We start from the raw sequence: 15,159 nt of genomic DNA, 5'->3' as shown, positions 1-15,159 counted from the left end.
TTACAACTCATGAGCACTGGTAGCTTTGGGATCTGCAAGGAGAGAAGGCCCACACTCCCGGGAACGGAGAGTCCCTACCCATACTTCCTGGAATGGAAAGTCCTTGTCAAGGTCCCCATGGGTGCCTAAAGGTCAACCAATGAGAATCAGAGCTGCCTCAACTTTTAATCCCCATGTCCTGTATCTATAAAAAGAGCCCTGCCTGCCTCTGACCCATGACTTCCCCTGCCCCCTCTGTTGGGATTGGTGAACCTCTCCCGGGGGTCGGAATCCTAATAAAAGCTTGTGAATTAATTGATTCATCTGGCTGGGAAGATTTGTTACGCACTGGACACCTTGCAAGCACTTCAAGGAGCTGAATGAGATAGTTAAATTTCAGCTTCCATATTTCATGTCCTAATAGTAGTGTTGGCAATGGATGTTCATGAAAGATACATGTAGAGAATATATAGAACAACTTGAACAAAGACATCTCCTTTGGATGGGCCGCAGGTTCTTTATCTCTTTGTTTTCATGCAGTACACAAAAGACAAATTCCTGTGGTTGATTTTAGCACTTATAGTGCTAAAAGGCATAGAGAGGCAGTCAGTTTCCAGGGGCTGTCCAGCATAAGTATGAAAGTCATTGCACTGGAATACAATGGCTAAGTGTGTTGACTCTCATCTGCAATGTCAGTTAGCCCTGTGGCTCTGGGAAGTACACTTGACCTGCTCAAGTCTCAGTGTTCTTATCTATAAAATGGAGATCATAATAATTAACTTCAATGGTTGTTGTGAAAATCAGAGCTAACATATTTAAAAACAAAAGTCCCTATTAGAACCTCCACAGTGAGAGCTATATTCGGGAATTAGAAAATTTCATGGAAAATGTAATGAAGATAATTTTATTTTGATTCAACAAAATGAAATCCACAATGCTTTTTTTTGGAAGATTTATTTATTTATTTATTTGAAAGTCAGAGTTACAGAGTCAAGAGAGGGAGAGGGAGAGACAGTCAGAGAGAGATCTTCCATCCAATGGTTCACTCCCCAGATGTCACAATGGCCAAGACTAGGCCAGACATAAGCCAGGAGCTTATTCTGGGTCTCCCATGTGGGTGGCAGAAACCCAAGTACTTGGGCAACCTTGGGAGTCAGTTAAAATCCCTGGTAATGACTGACAAACAAATTGGGCCATCTTTTGCTGCTTGTCCCAGGCCATTAGCAGGGAGCTGAACTGGAAATGGATCAGCCAATATGGGATGCAGGTTTCAAAGGCAGAACTTTTGCCTGCTATACCACAAGGCCAGCCCCCTCAGTGTTTTTATCATAAGTGTTTTCCAATAACTTTTTGAAGACTTCATATGTTAATATTTATTTCTGTAATGTCAAAGCTTTTCATGGACTATACTAATCTAAGGTAGGATGTCTACCCTTGTAATGTAGCTATAGAAAAACTTAATTTTTCTCCCCCTCTTCATTTCTTTTCTCTTTCTCTCTTCTTTCTATTTCAACCCTCAGTTAAATTAATTGTTTTAGCATAATTTGGGGTCTATTTAATTCCATTGCTTATAGTAAATGCCATAAATGTTGAAATTTCCAAACTACCTTAACAAAGTCTTCTCTGTGTTTATTTCTCCAGCTGTATCTCTTTGACATAAGCAGGAAGAACAACTAAAGCTGTGAGGTTTTTCAGAAAATTCGTCATTTATTTTACTCAGAGAATTACCCCAGAACAAATTAAGCTTCCAAGCAATAAAACTGCCATGTGCAATACTTCTTTAAAAGCAATTCTACTTGACAATGTATTAGGAACCAGCCGATTGAAAAAAAGTGATAGGTTTCTGATCACTAAATCAACAATTTCCAGGGCAGATGTGCAGCATTGTGGTGAAGATGTCCTTTGGACAGATGACATTTCATATTGGAGTGTCTGGGTCCAAATTCCAATCCAAGTTTCCTTTCTGCTCACACTCTGGGAGACAGCAGATGCTGGCTCATTTATTTGGGTCCCTGTCACCAAAATGAGAGATCAAGATTGAGTTTTAGGCTCCCAATATTGTGCAGCTCAGCTCTGACTATCGCAGGTATTTGGGAAGTGAACTAGTGTATAGAAGATATCTATCTTTCTTTCAAATAGAGATTTAAAAAAATAGAAATAAAATAAAATCTTTAAAAACTTTCCAAGACATTCCATTAAGGGCAATACTGAATTATGCATTTCTGAAAATAATCATGCCATTAGTCCTTGAATCATGCTTTGTAAACTAGAGCAGCAGGAAAGATGTAGGGGGCTTATTTATTTTTTCAGCAATGCCCCCCCTTGAATTTCATGCTTGAGTAGTTGGATTTGAGATCTTCCTTCTTTTTAAGAACAAGAGGTCCTTATATTGTTTTAGTCCTATCATAATTAAATCAAGAAGTGAAGGGATTCAACAATATGTTATTTGAGAGATACTTCAGGTGAGATTGTTTAACATGGTCACCAGGATCCTGCCTTCTTCCTAGTCTCAGGGGCTCCCCCAACCTGTGCTTATCACCAGCCACAAGGCTTCCCCTCCAGTAATTTCTCTACAACCCCTAGCCTGTATATAAAGCACCCTTTCCAACTAGTAGCCAGCAACTCATTTATTGACCATGTGAATAACATTGGTGTTCCTGGTGTGGTGCTAGGTGCTAAAGATAGAATGATTAACAAGATATGTCTCTGCTTTCCTGCATTTTACACTCTAAGGGGAAGATCTAAACAAAACCAAGATAACAAATAGAAAATCGCAGAACAGTGAGTTGTATGAAGAAAATACACATTCCTCAGAACTCCACTGAAGCACCCACATTCCATTCTCCACTCATCATATTAATCAGGGCATCCTTTGGTAGCTTTTGGTCATACTATTTTTATCCAGTTTTTTTTAAAGATTTATTTATTTATTTGAAAGGCAGAGTTATACAGAGAGAGAAGGAGAGGCTGAAAGAGAGAGAGAGAGAGAGAGAGAGAGAGAGAGAGTCTTCCATTTGCTAGTTCACTCCCCAGTTGGCAGTAATGACCAGAGCTGAGTAGATTTGAAGCCAGGAGCCAGGAGCTTCTTCCAGGTCTCCCATGTGGATGCAGGGACCCAAGGACTTGCTGCTTTCCTTGGCCATAGCAGAGAGCTGGGTAGAAAGTGGAGCAGCCAGGACTCGAAATGGCACCCATATGGGATGCAGACTACAGCTTTACCCACTTTGCGGCAGCACCAGCCCCTTTTTTCACAGTTTTATATCCCTCTCCTCACCCTAGAATTTGGTATAAAGTAAACATCAAATGATACATGAAAAGGCATTGACAAGTTCATGAAAAAGGCACATTCTGTTTTAACTCTGTTTTCCATGATTTTTTAAAATCCCCTTCTTATTTATTTAACAGATTAGTAACATGATTTTAGTGTCTGGGGAAAATCAAGATTGTCAGGTATTCCTTGCTTAATTTTTAGATGAAATCAGAAATATGTTCTTACAATTAGGAATGCCTAATTCAGTCACTCTTACATAAGGAAGAAATATGTAAGTGGTATTGAAGACTAAAGGGGAGTTCAAAACTGAGCAAGAACCATTGGAGAGGAGAATCCAGGTAGAGATACATATGGAAAAATGAACAAGAAATTACGATTAAACTTATAATACTAGGGGAAAGAGCATAAAGGTTTTGTTTTTTAACTAAACTCAAATTTTTGAGGATATTACTCGTATGTTACTAGCAAAAAAAGATAACATTATTTTAATCTTCATTGAGTACTTCAGAAAGTACATTTTGTGTGAGAATACATTTATTCATCAAAATACCCCTAGTGTCACGATCCCCATTCTATAGATGGGGAAATTGCTCTCTGAGAGACTTACCCAAAGTCAGTAGAACCTGGGTATCCCAACTGGCCTTGGAACCCAGTCACGTTGGTTCTTAAACCTGTATTGTTCAACTATGTACAACTATCAGACAGTTTTGTTTTTCTATTTTGCCGGAAACTTCCCAAATTATAATCAGGGTCCTAAATAAATAAATCTACTTGCCTGGGATGAATCTCTTTCCACTCCAAAGTATGTTGAACCCAGGAGATCAACATCTCCACCTGAGAGCTTTCCGAGGTCTGTGCTTAGGGGTAAGCATTCTGTACTGGGGATACTCATTCATTCTCTGAAACATTTTTTATCCATCCATGAATTCAGTGCCAACTTCAGAAGGGTAACTCTTACAAAGACAATGAGATTGAAATATGAAGGCAGGACTAGAGCAACAATGGTAGATTTACTGACAACAGGTTTCAGAGGATCCAGTGTGTTTTCTGCAATGCTCGAGTACTTAATTCACGCAATTAGACTGAGTTCCATTTCCTGTAAGACGTTACTTCTCAGGTGCTGGCTGGAGTCCCGGCTTTTCCACTTCTGACCCAGCTCCTTGCTAATTCACCTGGCAAAGCAGCTGAAGGTGGCCCAAGTTCTTGGGCTCCTGCAACCACATGGGAGACCCTGAAGAAATTCTTGGCTCCTGATTTCAGTTCCACCCAACACTGGCCATTGTGGCCATTTGCGGAATGAACCAACACATAGCAGATCAATCAATCTCTCATTTCTCTCTCTCTCTCTCTCTCTCTCTCTCTCTCTCTCTTTCTCATCCCCCCTCCCCAATAACTCTGCCTTTCAAATAAGTAAAAAAAAAAAAAAACAACAACAACACACACACACACAAAAAAAAAAACTTTAAAAAGTTCCTATTGGGGCTGGCACTGTGGTGTAGCAGGTAAAGCTGCTGCCTGCAGTGACAGCATCCCATATGTGCACAGGTTCGAGTCCCAGCTGCTTTACTTACAATCCAGCTCTCGGCTACAGCCTGGGAAATCAATGGAAGATGACCCAAGTCCTAGGACCTCTGTACCTGCATGGGAGATCCGGAAGAAGCTCCTGGCTCCTGGCTTTGGATCAGCCCAGCTTGGGCTGTTGCAGCCATTTGGGGAGTGAACCAGCGGATGAAACACCTCTCTCAATCTCTCTCTCTCTCTCTCTCTCTCTCTCTCTCTCTCTCTACCTCTCTGCCTTTCAAATAAAATAAATAAATCTTATAAAAAAAAGTAAGTTCCTACTTCTCTGGCTTGCACCTCCCTTGAGTCTAAACATGGGTAGAGCAAAAAAAAAAAAAAAAGTATATTAAGTTACAATGAACCATATCAATATTCAAAAAGGACCAAGGGTGAGAACAATGAAGGTTGGCAAGAGAGATGGTAGTGATAGTCAACAAAGTGAATGGAGGGAACGTATATCCTCCCTCTTCAGAGAAATAGGAGGAGGCAGGATTCGTGGTTGTAGTGTATTCAACTTGTGTATAGTTATTGAGCTCTTTTCAAGTAAGATATTTCAGATAACTCCAAAATACATAAACGTTTCTCTGGAACTTGTTGAAAACCTGAGTCTTGCCTGCTCAGACATCTCTCAAATCCTCCCCTGTACCGGGAGCACCCAAGGCACCTCCTGATTGCACCATGGAAACCACTGTGAGATAACTGGGAAACCAAGTAAGTTGGACAGACATGGCTCCAGTCTCACCTCTGCACAGATTTGCTCTAGAACCTAAAGCTACTTAATTACTCTGACTGATAATATTTTCTTATTGTGAAGATAGTAATAGATAATGATCATAAACTATCAGCTCAATATCTGAGTAACAATATCATCTTTGTTGGAAGCAAGTAATTCAATCAGAAGCTAACATTGAATGCTTCCTAATAAAATTGATGAGGTTTGGAAATTACTTATATGTTAAGCTTGCATTCAAATATCCTTTGTCCACAGATATTTTCTTTTCAAAAAGTTTGTAAATTTTTCAGAGCATGAAGATGAATAAACACACACACACACACACAATAAATAGTAGGGCTATTCATTATGATTCAATAAAAAAAGATAGACCATATAGCCATCTCCTTGCTCTGAGAACAAACAACAGCAACATTTTTATAATGAAAGTTAGGGATAAACTCACTGCTATACACATTTCTGCAGTAAAAAGCCAGAGAACATTAGAGACAAATAAATATTTGTTGCCAAGGGAATATTTTTTTCCAGTAAAAGGCATGCGTTAACTTACATTAGAGTCATCTAATACATGATTCATGCAGATACAAGTAATTTAATCAGTTCACACCTTTAATTGCTCTAAGAGACTTTTAAACACTGTAAGATATTTTAATATTCAGAATTATCTCTTGTTCAAGGTTAATTCCTCAGTCAAACTTATTTTAAAATGAATGAGACAAAAGGAAAGCATATTATCACTTTGTACTAAGTGCTAATGTTGCAATTATTTTCTTTAGATAAGTAGATTTTTATCTGCAACGTTTTGTTTTTGTTTTTTTCTGAAAACATAAAAGTAATGAACTGTTTGTGAAGCCTTGAAAGTTTGCATTATTTCAGCTTATTACACAGATTTCAATTTTTCTGTAAAGATGCTTTTTAATTATTTTACAACCCTCAAATATTTTATATACTTAATCTCTTAACGTGAGTCATCAATGATATACGTGTTGTATTCAGTGAATCAAAACATGATGCCAGGTTAGAAATGCTGATTCTTTTCCTATTTAGTATTTCTTGACTTGTATATGACAATCCTTAAATAAATCAAAGTGCTACCCTGATTTATGCTGCTTTTCCACAAGGGGGCTCTTGAAAGACAAAAATATTGCCCATTTAGTGATCTTCCTATGTCTATTGGTACAAACTAGAGAAACACGATTTTGAAATATTTCTTTGAGAATTAACTGACTTTTAAACTTTACTAGAGATTAAACTAATATTTTCATCAATTAGAATTAACTAATAATAATAAACATTAAAATTTATTGAAGATCTTTTAGGTGGCAGCAGGAAACTGTAATTGTTCAGTGCTAAATATGTAGCTATTATTATTATTAATTAAACTGCCTTTTAGAGAGTTGATTATTATTCAGCATGGAAATCTGCAACTGGATTGCCTGGGCTTGCATGTCAACTCCATTATTTTTTTTAAATTTTGTGACTGTGGACAAAATTTTGGTCACTTGACTTTGTCAGGAAGGAAGAATGGGAGGAAGGAAAAGAGAAGGAAAGATGTGAGGGGCTTTTCTGCAACCTTTTATTTGGGTAATAACTTAAGGATTCAAATGAGGATTGTTTCCTTCAAATAAATTTGGTCAAACTGTATTTTCTTTCATTATTTTTGTAGAATGTTTTTAAAATGTAATAATGAGCTAATATTTAATTCAACTATAACAAAAAGTAAGCCAGATCCTGCCTTTTAGGACTTGGAGGTGCCACAGAATCTCCTGCAGGTAGGATGTTTTCAAAGGCTTTCCACACTGTAGAGGAAAGCAGTCATGAAATAATATAAATATAACATAATGCATTTATTGTATTATATAGGTATATATTATCCTTTATATTATATTATATTTATTATATACGTGTATGTTATAATTTATATAGATAATATAAAACCACACCTATGAACAGCACTAAGAATAAAAGAAATCATACACTGAGCATTTATTATAAGGAGAACTGCCTGGTCAGATGATTCTCAGGGAAAATTTCCTTGAATAGTCTGAACTCTTCTTAAAGCCAAAAGATGAGCAGGCATTAATCAGGTGAAAAGGGAAAGGAAGAATATTTTTGCAAGCAGAAGAAACGGCATTTGCAAAGGCCCTGTAGCAGGAGACACAACCACACCAAGGAGGAACCAAAAGAAGGTCAATAAAATATTAAGAGTAAGACAGGGAATACTGTTAAAAAGGAGACTAAGAGGTAGTAATGTAGTAAAAGTTGACTGTGAGCCTATCGCATCCTCACTAATGTCAGATAGAGAGAAATAACAAAGTAATAAGGAATTTTTTCTGCAAAATAACTACTTAATTGCAAAGCATGGACACACACTGGCACACATACACACATATCTAGACTTAATGTAATAGATTTTGTAATAGTGCTGAGAACAAAATGTGGGAGCAGAGTAGAAAGAGTGATTGATTAACTCTAGCTGAGATGGTATGGGGGCCAGTGCTGCAGCTCACTAGGCTAATCCTCCGTCTGCAGCTCTGGTACCCCAGGTTCTAGTCCCAGTCGGGGCGCCGGATTCTGTCCCGGTTGCCCCTCTTCCAGGCCAGCTCTCTGCTGTAGCCTGGGAATGCAGTGGAGGATGGCCCAGGTCCTTGGGCCCTGCACCCACATGGGAGACCAGGAGAAGCACCTGGCTCCTGGCTTCGGATCAATGCTGCGCGCCGGCCACTGCGGCGGCCATTGGAGGGTGAACCAATGGTAAAGGAAGACCTTTCTACCTGTCTCTTTCTCTCTCACTGTCCACTCTGCCTGTCAAAAAAAACAAAAAACAAAAAAAAAAAAACGAAAAAAAAGAAAATGCTTGGGAAGAAATGAACACATAGTGGACACACCAAAATATTTAAAATACAACTAAAGTCATTGATAGGTAAAAACTTAGACATGCAAATACTAGCAAACAAGGCTGAATGTCAACATTCTGCACACTTATCTCAATAAACTAAAAGTGAAATAAAAAATAATAATGATATTGCAGATGCTCAATAAATATAAAGCAAGCTCAAAGTTGGTTGCTCAAAATTTATAAACTCGGGGCTGGCACTGTAGCATAGCCGGTAAAGCCACTGCCTGCTATGTTGGTGTCTCATATGGGCACCAGTTCGGGTCCTGGTTGTTCCACTTCTGATCCAGCTCTCTTCTTTATTTTTAAAAAAATTTTTTTTTATTTGACCAGTAGAGTTACAGACAGTGAGAGAAAGAGAGACAGAGAGAAAGGTCTTCCTTCTGTTGGTTCACTCCCCAAATGGCCACCATGGCCAGAACGGAGCCAATTTGAAGCCAGGAGCCAGGTGCTTCTTCCTGGTCTCCCATGCAGTTGCAGGGGCCCAAACTCTTGGGCCATCCTCCACTGCCTTCCCGGGCCTCAGCAAAGAGCTGGACTGGAAGAGGAACAGCCGGGACTAGAACCCAGCACCCATATGGGATGCCGGCGCCACAGGGGGAGGATTAACCAAGTGAGTCACGGTGCCAGCCCCCAGCTCTCTTCTATGGCCTGGGAAAACAGTGGAAGATGGCTGAAGTCCTTGGGCCTCTGTACCCATGTGGGAGACCCAGAAGAAGCTCCTAGCTCCTGGCTTCAGATTAGCATAGCTCTGGCTATTGCAGCCAATTGGGGAGTGAACCAGTGGATGGAAGACCTCTCTTTCTGTCTTCTACTTCTCTCTCTGTGTAACTCTGACTTTCAACTAAATAAATAAATATTTAAAACAATTTAGAAACTCTTGGATTAAGAAAAAATGAAAGAAGTTGGAAATAATATTAGAAGGGGTTGGTGTTGCAGCATAACAGGTTAAGCGCTTGCCTTCAACCCTGGCATCCTATATGGGCATCGGTTCTGATCCAGCTCTCTGCTGATGCACCTGGGAAAGCAGCAGAAGATGGACCAAGTCCGTGGGCCTCTGCACCAACATGGGAGATCTGGATGAAGTTCCTGGCTCCTGGCTTCAGCCTGGTCCAGTCCTGGTCATTGTGACCATTTGGGCCATTTTCCAAATCACTATGTGTATATGCTTTTTTTAAAAAAAAGATTTATTTATTTATTTGAAAAGTTACACAGAGAGAGAAGGAGTGGAAGAGAGAGAAAGAGAGGTCTTCCATCTGCTGGTTGGCTCCCTAATTGGCCGCAATGGCCAGAGCTGTGCCTATCTGAAGCCAGGAGCCAGAAGCTTCTTCCAGGTGCAGGGGACCAAGGATTTGGACCATCTTGTACTGCTTTCCCAGGCCATAGCAGAGAGCTGGATCAGAATTGGAGCAACTGGGTCTCGAACCAGCACCCATATGGGATGCTGGCACTGAAGGTGGGGGCTTAACCTGCTACACCATAGCTCCAGCCCCTTTTATATGCTTTTAAATCTTAATCTTCTGAACAATTAAGACTAAACTTTATTGTTCAGTATAAACATTCTTTTTCAAAAGGAGGCAATTATCTATTTCTCTTAGCTATGCATTCTAATGAGGGCCTTCTGGAGTCAACAGAGAACAACAAAAAAATAAGATTTCTTATACCAACAGAAGGAGTGAACCAAGGGATGCAAGACCTCTCTCTTTCCCTCTCCTTCTCTCTCTGTAAGTCTGCCTTTCAAATCAGTAAAACAAATCTTCTTTTAAAAAAGCAATAAATATCAGAAATAAAAAAAGGACATTATAGGGCCGGCATTTTGGCACAACTGGTTAAGTCTGTATTTGGGACACCTATGTCCTGTAGGAGTGTGCATGGAATCAGTCCCACCTGCCTCTGCTTCCAGTTAAGCTTCCTGTAATTCTCTTAGGAGGCATTAAATGATGGCCCAAGTATTTATTTGGGTTCTTGCTGTCAACTGCAAGTTCTAGGATCTTGACTTCAGCCTGGCCCAGTTTGGGAAGTGAATCAGAAGGTAGGTCTCTCTCTCTCCCTCTGTCTGTCTCTCTCTCTCTCTCCTTTTAAAATAAATGAATGAATGAATGAATACATAAATAAAACTTTAAAAAGGTGATGATAGTATACATTTAATACATAAGTTATTATATAAATAATTTCAAAAATTAAGCAAGAATACATTGCAAATACTATTTATAAAAGTACATAACAAATAAGAATAAAGAATAAGAATTTTGTAGATCTAAAAAAGAATGAAGAATCTATTAATAGAGGTAGTTTTGTCCTTTCTTTCTGCTTCCTAATATCTAAAAGATGGTTCTACCCACACCATTGAGCATTTCTCAATTGTCAACACTAGGTGGCAGACGTTTCCAAACTATGGCCGAAACCTAAAAAGACTTCACGGAGCCTGCTGGGCACCATTTTTGTACTCCTCAGCAATCACGAATAGAATATTCTAAACATTCTTGTTACTGTCATTTTGAGCACCTGTATTGTTTTCAGGAAACAAAAGAAAGGAACAGGAACAAAATTGCATTAAAATTTTTAAACATGGGTTTTATTAACATAAATTGAAATCCTATCTAACAATAGAATCTTCCACTTCAGGTTCAGGAACAAGGCCAGAGAAGTGGAGCAGCCCTATCACAGATTCCCATCTCCATGACAACCTTTTTAGTTCCATGCACAATTAAAGCTACAGGATCATTTTTTTTTTCAAGGGAAAGAAACATCTGAGTCCTGGCTGGTATTCATTTTTTTAGAAGATATTATATCAATTAAAATTATTCTAATTAGTGAAGCTGAGTTTTTGGGGGGAGCATAGATTTGAAAATGTTTCACCTAATCAGTCCTCTCTCTGTCCTCCATTAGCGAATGATAATATGTTGTTTATGTGGTTTGATGTACTGACAACATCAACTATCCTCTTTAGCTTTCTTTGACAACAGTTCTTGTATGCCAGGCATTCTCAAAAATCCTGGCTTAATTTCCCTTAAGGCTATATTTGTGGACAAAAAAATCTGTGCATCCCATTAGCATTTGTATTTCATCCAGATGGTCTGGAAAGTGATGGGACTCCCTCAGAATCCTGGAATAACCTTATCTCCAGACCCTGTGCACCTTTTCCTCTTTCGAGAATGTTTCTGTGTTTTTTTTTTAACCTGTCAGAAAGAAAGCTTATAGATCTAAGGTTGCCTGTGTTCAGAATTCATGAAGGATCCAAAGAAAATACTCTAACAGTTAAAATGTTGAATTTATAAAATTAAGTAGAAAAATAGTTTGGCACATGGGGAACAAATGATCAACGGGGGATTTTATGACTTAATGACATTTTCAAATGTATATAAAGGCATTTGAAATAGAGTAAAGACCAGTTACTTCTCCCCTTTTTATTATTATTAGTGATAGAACAATAGGATGTGAATTTATATGCAATTTCATGGAAACAATAGCACTAATGATTTAGCTGATCTGTCCTTCCTAAGTGTGACCCCAAGGTGATATATGTTGCTGCTATGGTTTTCATTGTTAGAGTGTGTCCTCTAAGGCTTCAAGTGTTGAAATCCAATCCCCATTGTGAAGTATTAAGAGAATAGTATTCCATGAAACAAGAGTGTTTTGAGGTGGAGCAGCTAGGACTAGTGAGGTCGTTAGTGTAGTTCTGTGATTGAATCCGGGTGGCTTTCTGCGAAGAGAGAGAGAGAGACCGGAACTCAGAGAGTTACCTCTGCTCCTCGTTGCGTGCCACGTGAGCTGCCTTGGGACTCAGCCAGCAAGAAGGCCACCACCACATGTGGCCCTTTGACCGTGTGATTTAACCTATCTAGTCTATGGTATCATGTTATTAGCAATAGGAAACAGGCCAACACAATTGCCTACATTTATAGCAGACTATTCCATGACAAGCATTATCATATATATGTTTCCTTCCCTCTGTAAATGTGCAAGTATAGCGTTCCTGAAATCAGAAGGATGGAACAGGTGTCTGGGTATTCACGGTTCCTTGATGTAATAGCTAGCGTTCTGTGTTTTTGTACACACTGGGGCACTACTGCTTTATTCATTTTCACCGTATTTAACATCTAGTGAAGATGACTGGGAAAATTAGAGCAATCAGTCTGCAATCCACTGCACTTGTGGATTACTTCTTGCTTGAAGAAAGAGCTGTTATTATCCCATTGTTACATGGATAAATTATGTCAAAGAGAAGTTAAGTGTCTTTCCCACAACTAAATTCAGTGGAGGGGCAGGCATTGTGGTACAATAGGTTAAGCCACTGCTTGGGAAATGGCATCTTATATTGGACAGCCTAGGATCAAGTCCTGCCACCATTTCTTTTTTTTTAAAGGGGGGTGGTGGTAGTGGTGGGGGATGATATATCATTTTTATTTTGACACTAACAATGATTTAATTACGCTTCACCAAATTAGATATTCAGAGGGTGATTGTATTTAATTCTCTCTTTTTTAAGATTTCATTTAAAGTATACAAATTTCATATATTTCATGTATATAGATTTAAGAACATAGTGATGCTCCCCACCACACCTTCCCTCACACTCACAATTGCACATTTCTACCTTCTTCATCTCCTATCCCTTCTCTTAATTTTTGCAATGATCTACTTTCATTTTACTTTATACTCATAAGACTAAAACTACACTAAGTAAAGAGTTCAACAAATAGTATGAAGAATAAAACACTGTTCCTTAACAGTAGAGATAAGGGTTGTAAACAATCATCAAAGCTCAAAATGTCTCTATTAAACTTTGCATTTTTGATATTCTGTTAGTTATCACAGATCAGGGAAAACATGTCTTTTTGGGACCAGCTTATTTCACTAAGTATAGTGGTTTCCAGTTGCCTCCATTTTATTGCAAAACACAGGGTTTCATTCTTTTTTATGGCCAAGTAGTATTCCCTAGTGTATATATCTCAAAATTTCTTCATCCAGTCATTAGTTGATGGACATCTGGGTTGATTCCATGTCTTAGCTACTGTGAATGAGCCACAATAAACATGGGGGGGGTACAGATAACAGTTTCATATGCTGATTTCATTTCCCTTTTGTAAATTCCCAATCATATCCTATTGAGTCATACACTATATCTATTTTCAGCTTTCTGCAGTATCTCCATACTGCCTTCCACAATGACTGTACTATTTTACATTCCCAACAACACTGAATTAGAGTAACTTTTTGCCTGCATTCATGACAGTATTTATTGTTTTTTGATTTTTGAGTGATAGCCATTCTAACTGGGGTAAGGTGATATCTCATTGTGGTTTTGACTTGCATTTCCTTGATGGTTAGTGATCCTGAACATTTTTTTCATTGACTATTTGAATTTCTTATTTTGAAAAACTCCTGTTCAAGTCCTTGCCCATTTCTTAACTGGATTGTTGTGTTGTTGTTGAGTTTCTTGAGCTCTTTTTAGATTCTGGATATCAATCCTTTATCAGTTTCATATTTTGCAAACATTTTCTCCCATTCTGTTGACTGCTTCTCCACTTTGCTATTTCTTTGCAGTGTGGAAGCTTCTCAGCTTGGTGTAATCCCATTTGTCAATTTTGGCTTTGCTTGTCTGTGCTTCTGGGGTGTTTTCCATGCAGTCTTTGTTTTGCAGGGTTTCCCCAATGTTCTCATTTGATAACTTGATAGTATCAGGTGTGGATTCAGATCTTTGATCAATTTTGAATTAATTTTTGTAAGATGTAAGGTATGGGTCTTGTTTCATATTCCAGATCATGGAGATCCAAAGTCCACAACACCATTTGTAGAAGAGACTTTCCTTTCTCCTGTGATTGATTTTAGCTCGTTTGTCAAAGATTAGTTAGTTGTAGATGCATGAATTGATTTCTAGAGCTTCTATTCTGTTTCATTGGTCTACATGTCTTATTTTGTGCCAGTACAGACTGCTTAGATCACAATTGCCTTGACAGTATAGCTTGAACTCAGGAATTGTGATGCCTCCAGCTTTGTTATTGTTGTATAAGTTTGCTTTAGCTATTCAGAGTCTCTTATATTTCCATATGAATTTTAACATCATTTTTTTAGATCTGAGAAGAATTTCATTGGTATTTTGATTGGGATCTCATTGACTCCATAAATTGCTTTCAGTTATATGGATATTTTGAGGAGATTAATTCTTCCAATCCACGACCATGAAATATTTTTCTATTTTTTGTGGCTTCTATTTTTTTCTTTAATGTTTTGTTTCACCTCTTTGATTAAATGTATTCCAAGATATTTAATTTTTTGTAGCTATTGTGAATGGGATTGATCTTAGATGTTCTTTCTCAGCCATGGCATTGTTTATGTATACAAAGGCTATCAATTTTTGTGTGTTGATTTTATATTCTGCTACTTTACCAAACTTTTTTTTTTTTTTGAGTTTCAGTGGTCTAAGTGGAGTCTTTTGGTTCCCCTGTTTACAGTATCTTGTCATCTACAAATATGAATAACTGACTTCCTCCTTTCCAATTTGTATCCCTTTGATTTCGTTTCTTGCCTAATGGTTCTGGCTAAAATTTCCAGGACTATATTTATTAGCAATGGTGAAAGTGTGCATCCACTTCTAATCTAGTTTTCTGCTAATGCACCTGGGAGGCAGCAGATGACAGCTCAAGTGCTTTGGTCCCTGCCACCAGTGTGGGAGACCTGGATGGAATAACTGCTCTTGGCTTGTGACTCCTGGTTTCA

Source organism: Oryctolagus cuniculus, chromosome 7 (genome assembly GCF_051225735.1).
Source record: "Oryctolagus cuniculus isolate XC-2025 breed Fujian yellow rabbit chromosome 7, ASM5122573v1, whole genome shotgun sequence".
Taxonomy (NCBI): Eukaryota; Metazoa; Chordata; class Mammalia; order Lagomorpha; family Leporidae; genus Oryctolagus; species Oryctolagus cuniculus.
Note: the sequence above shows the minus strand (reverse complement) of the source record.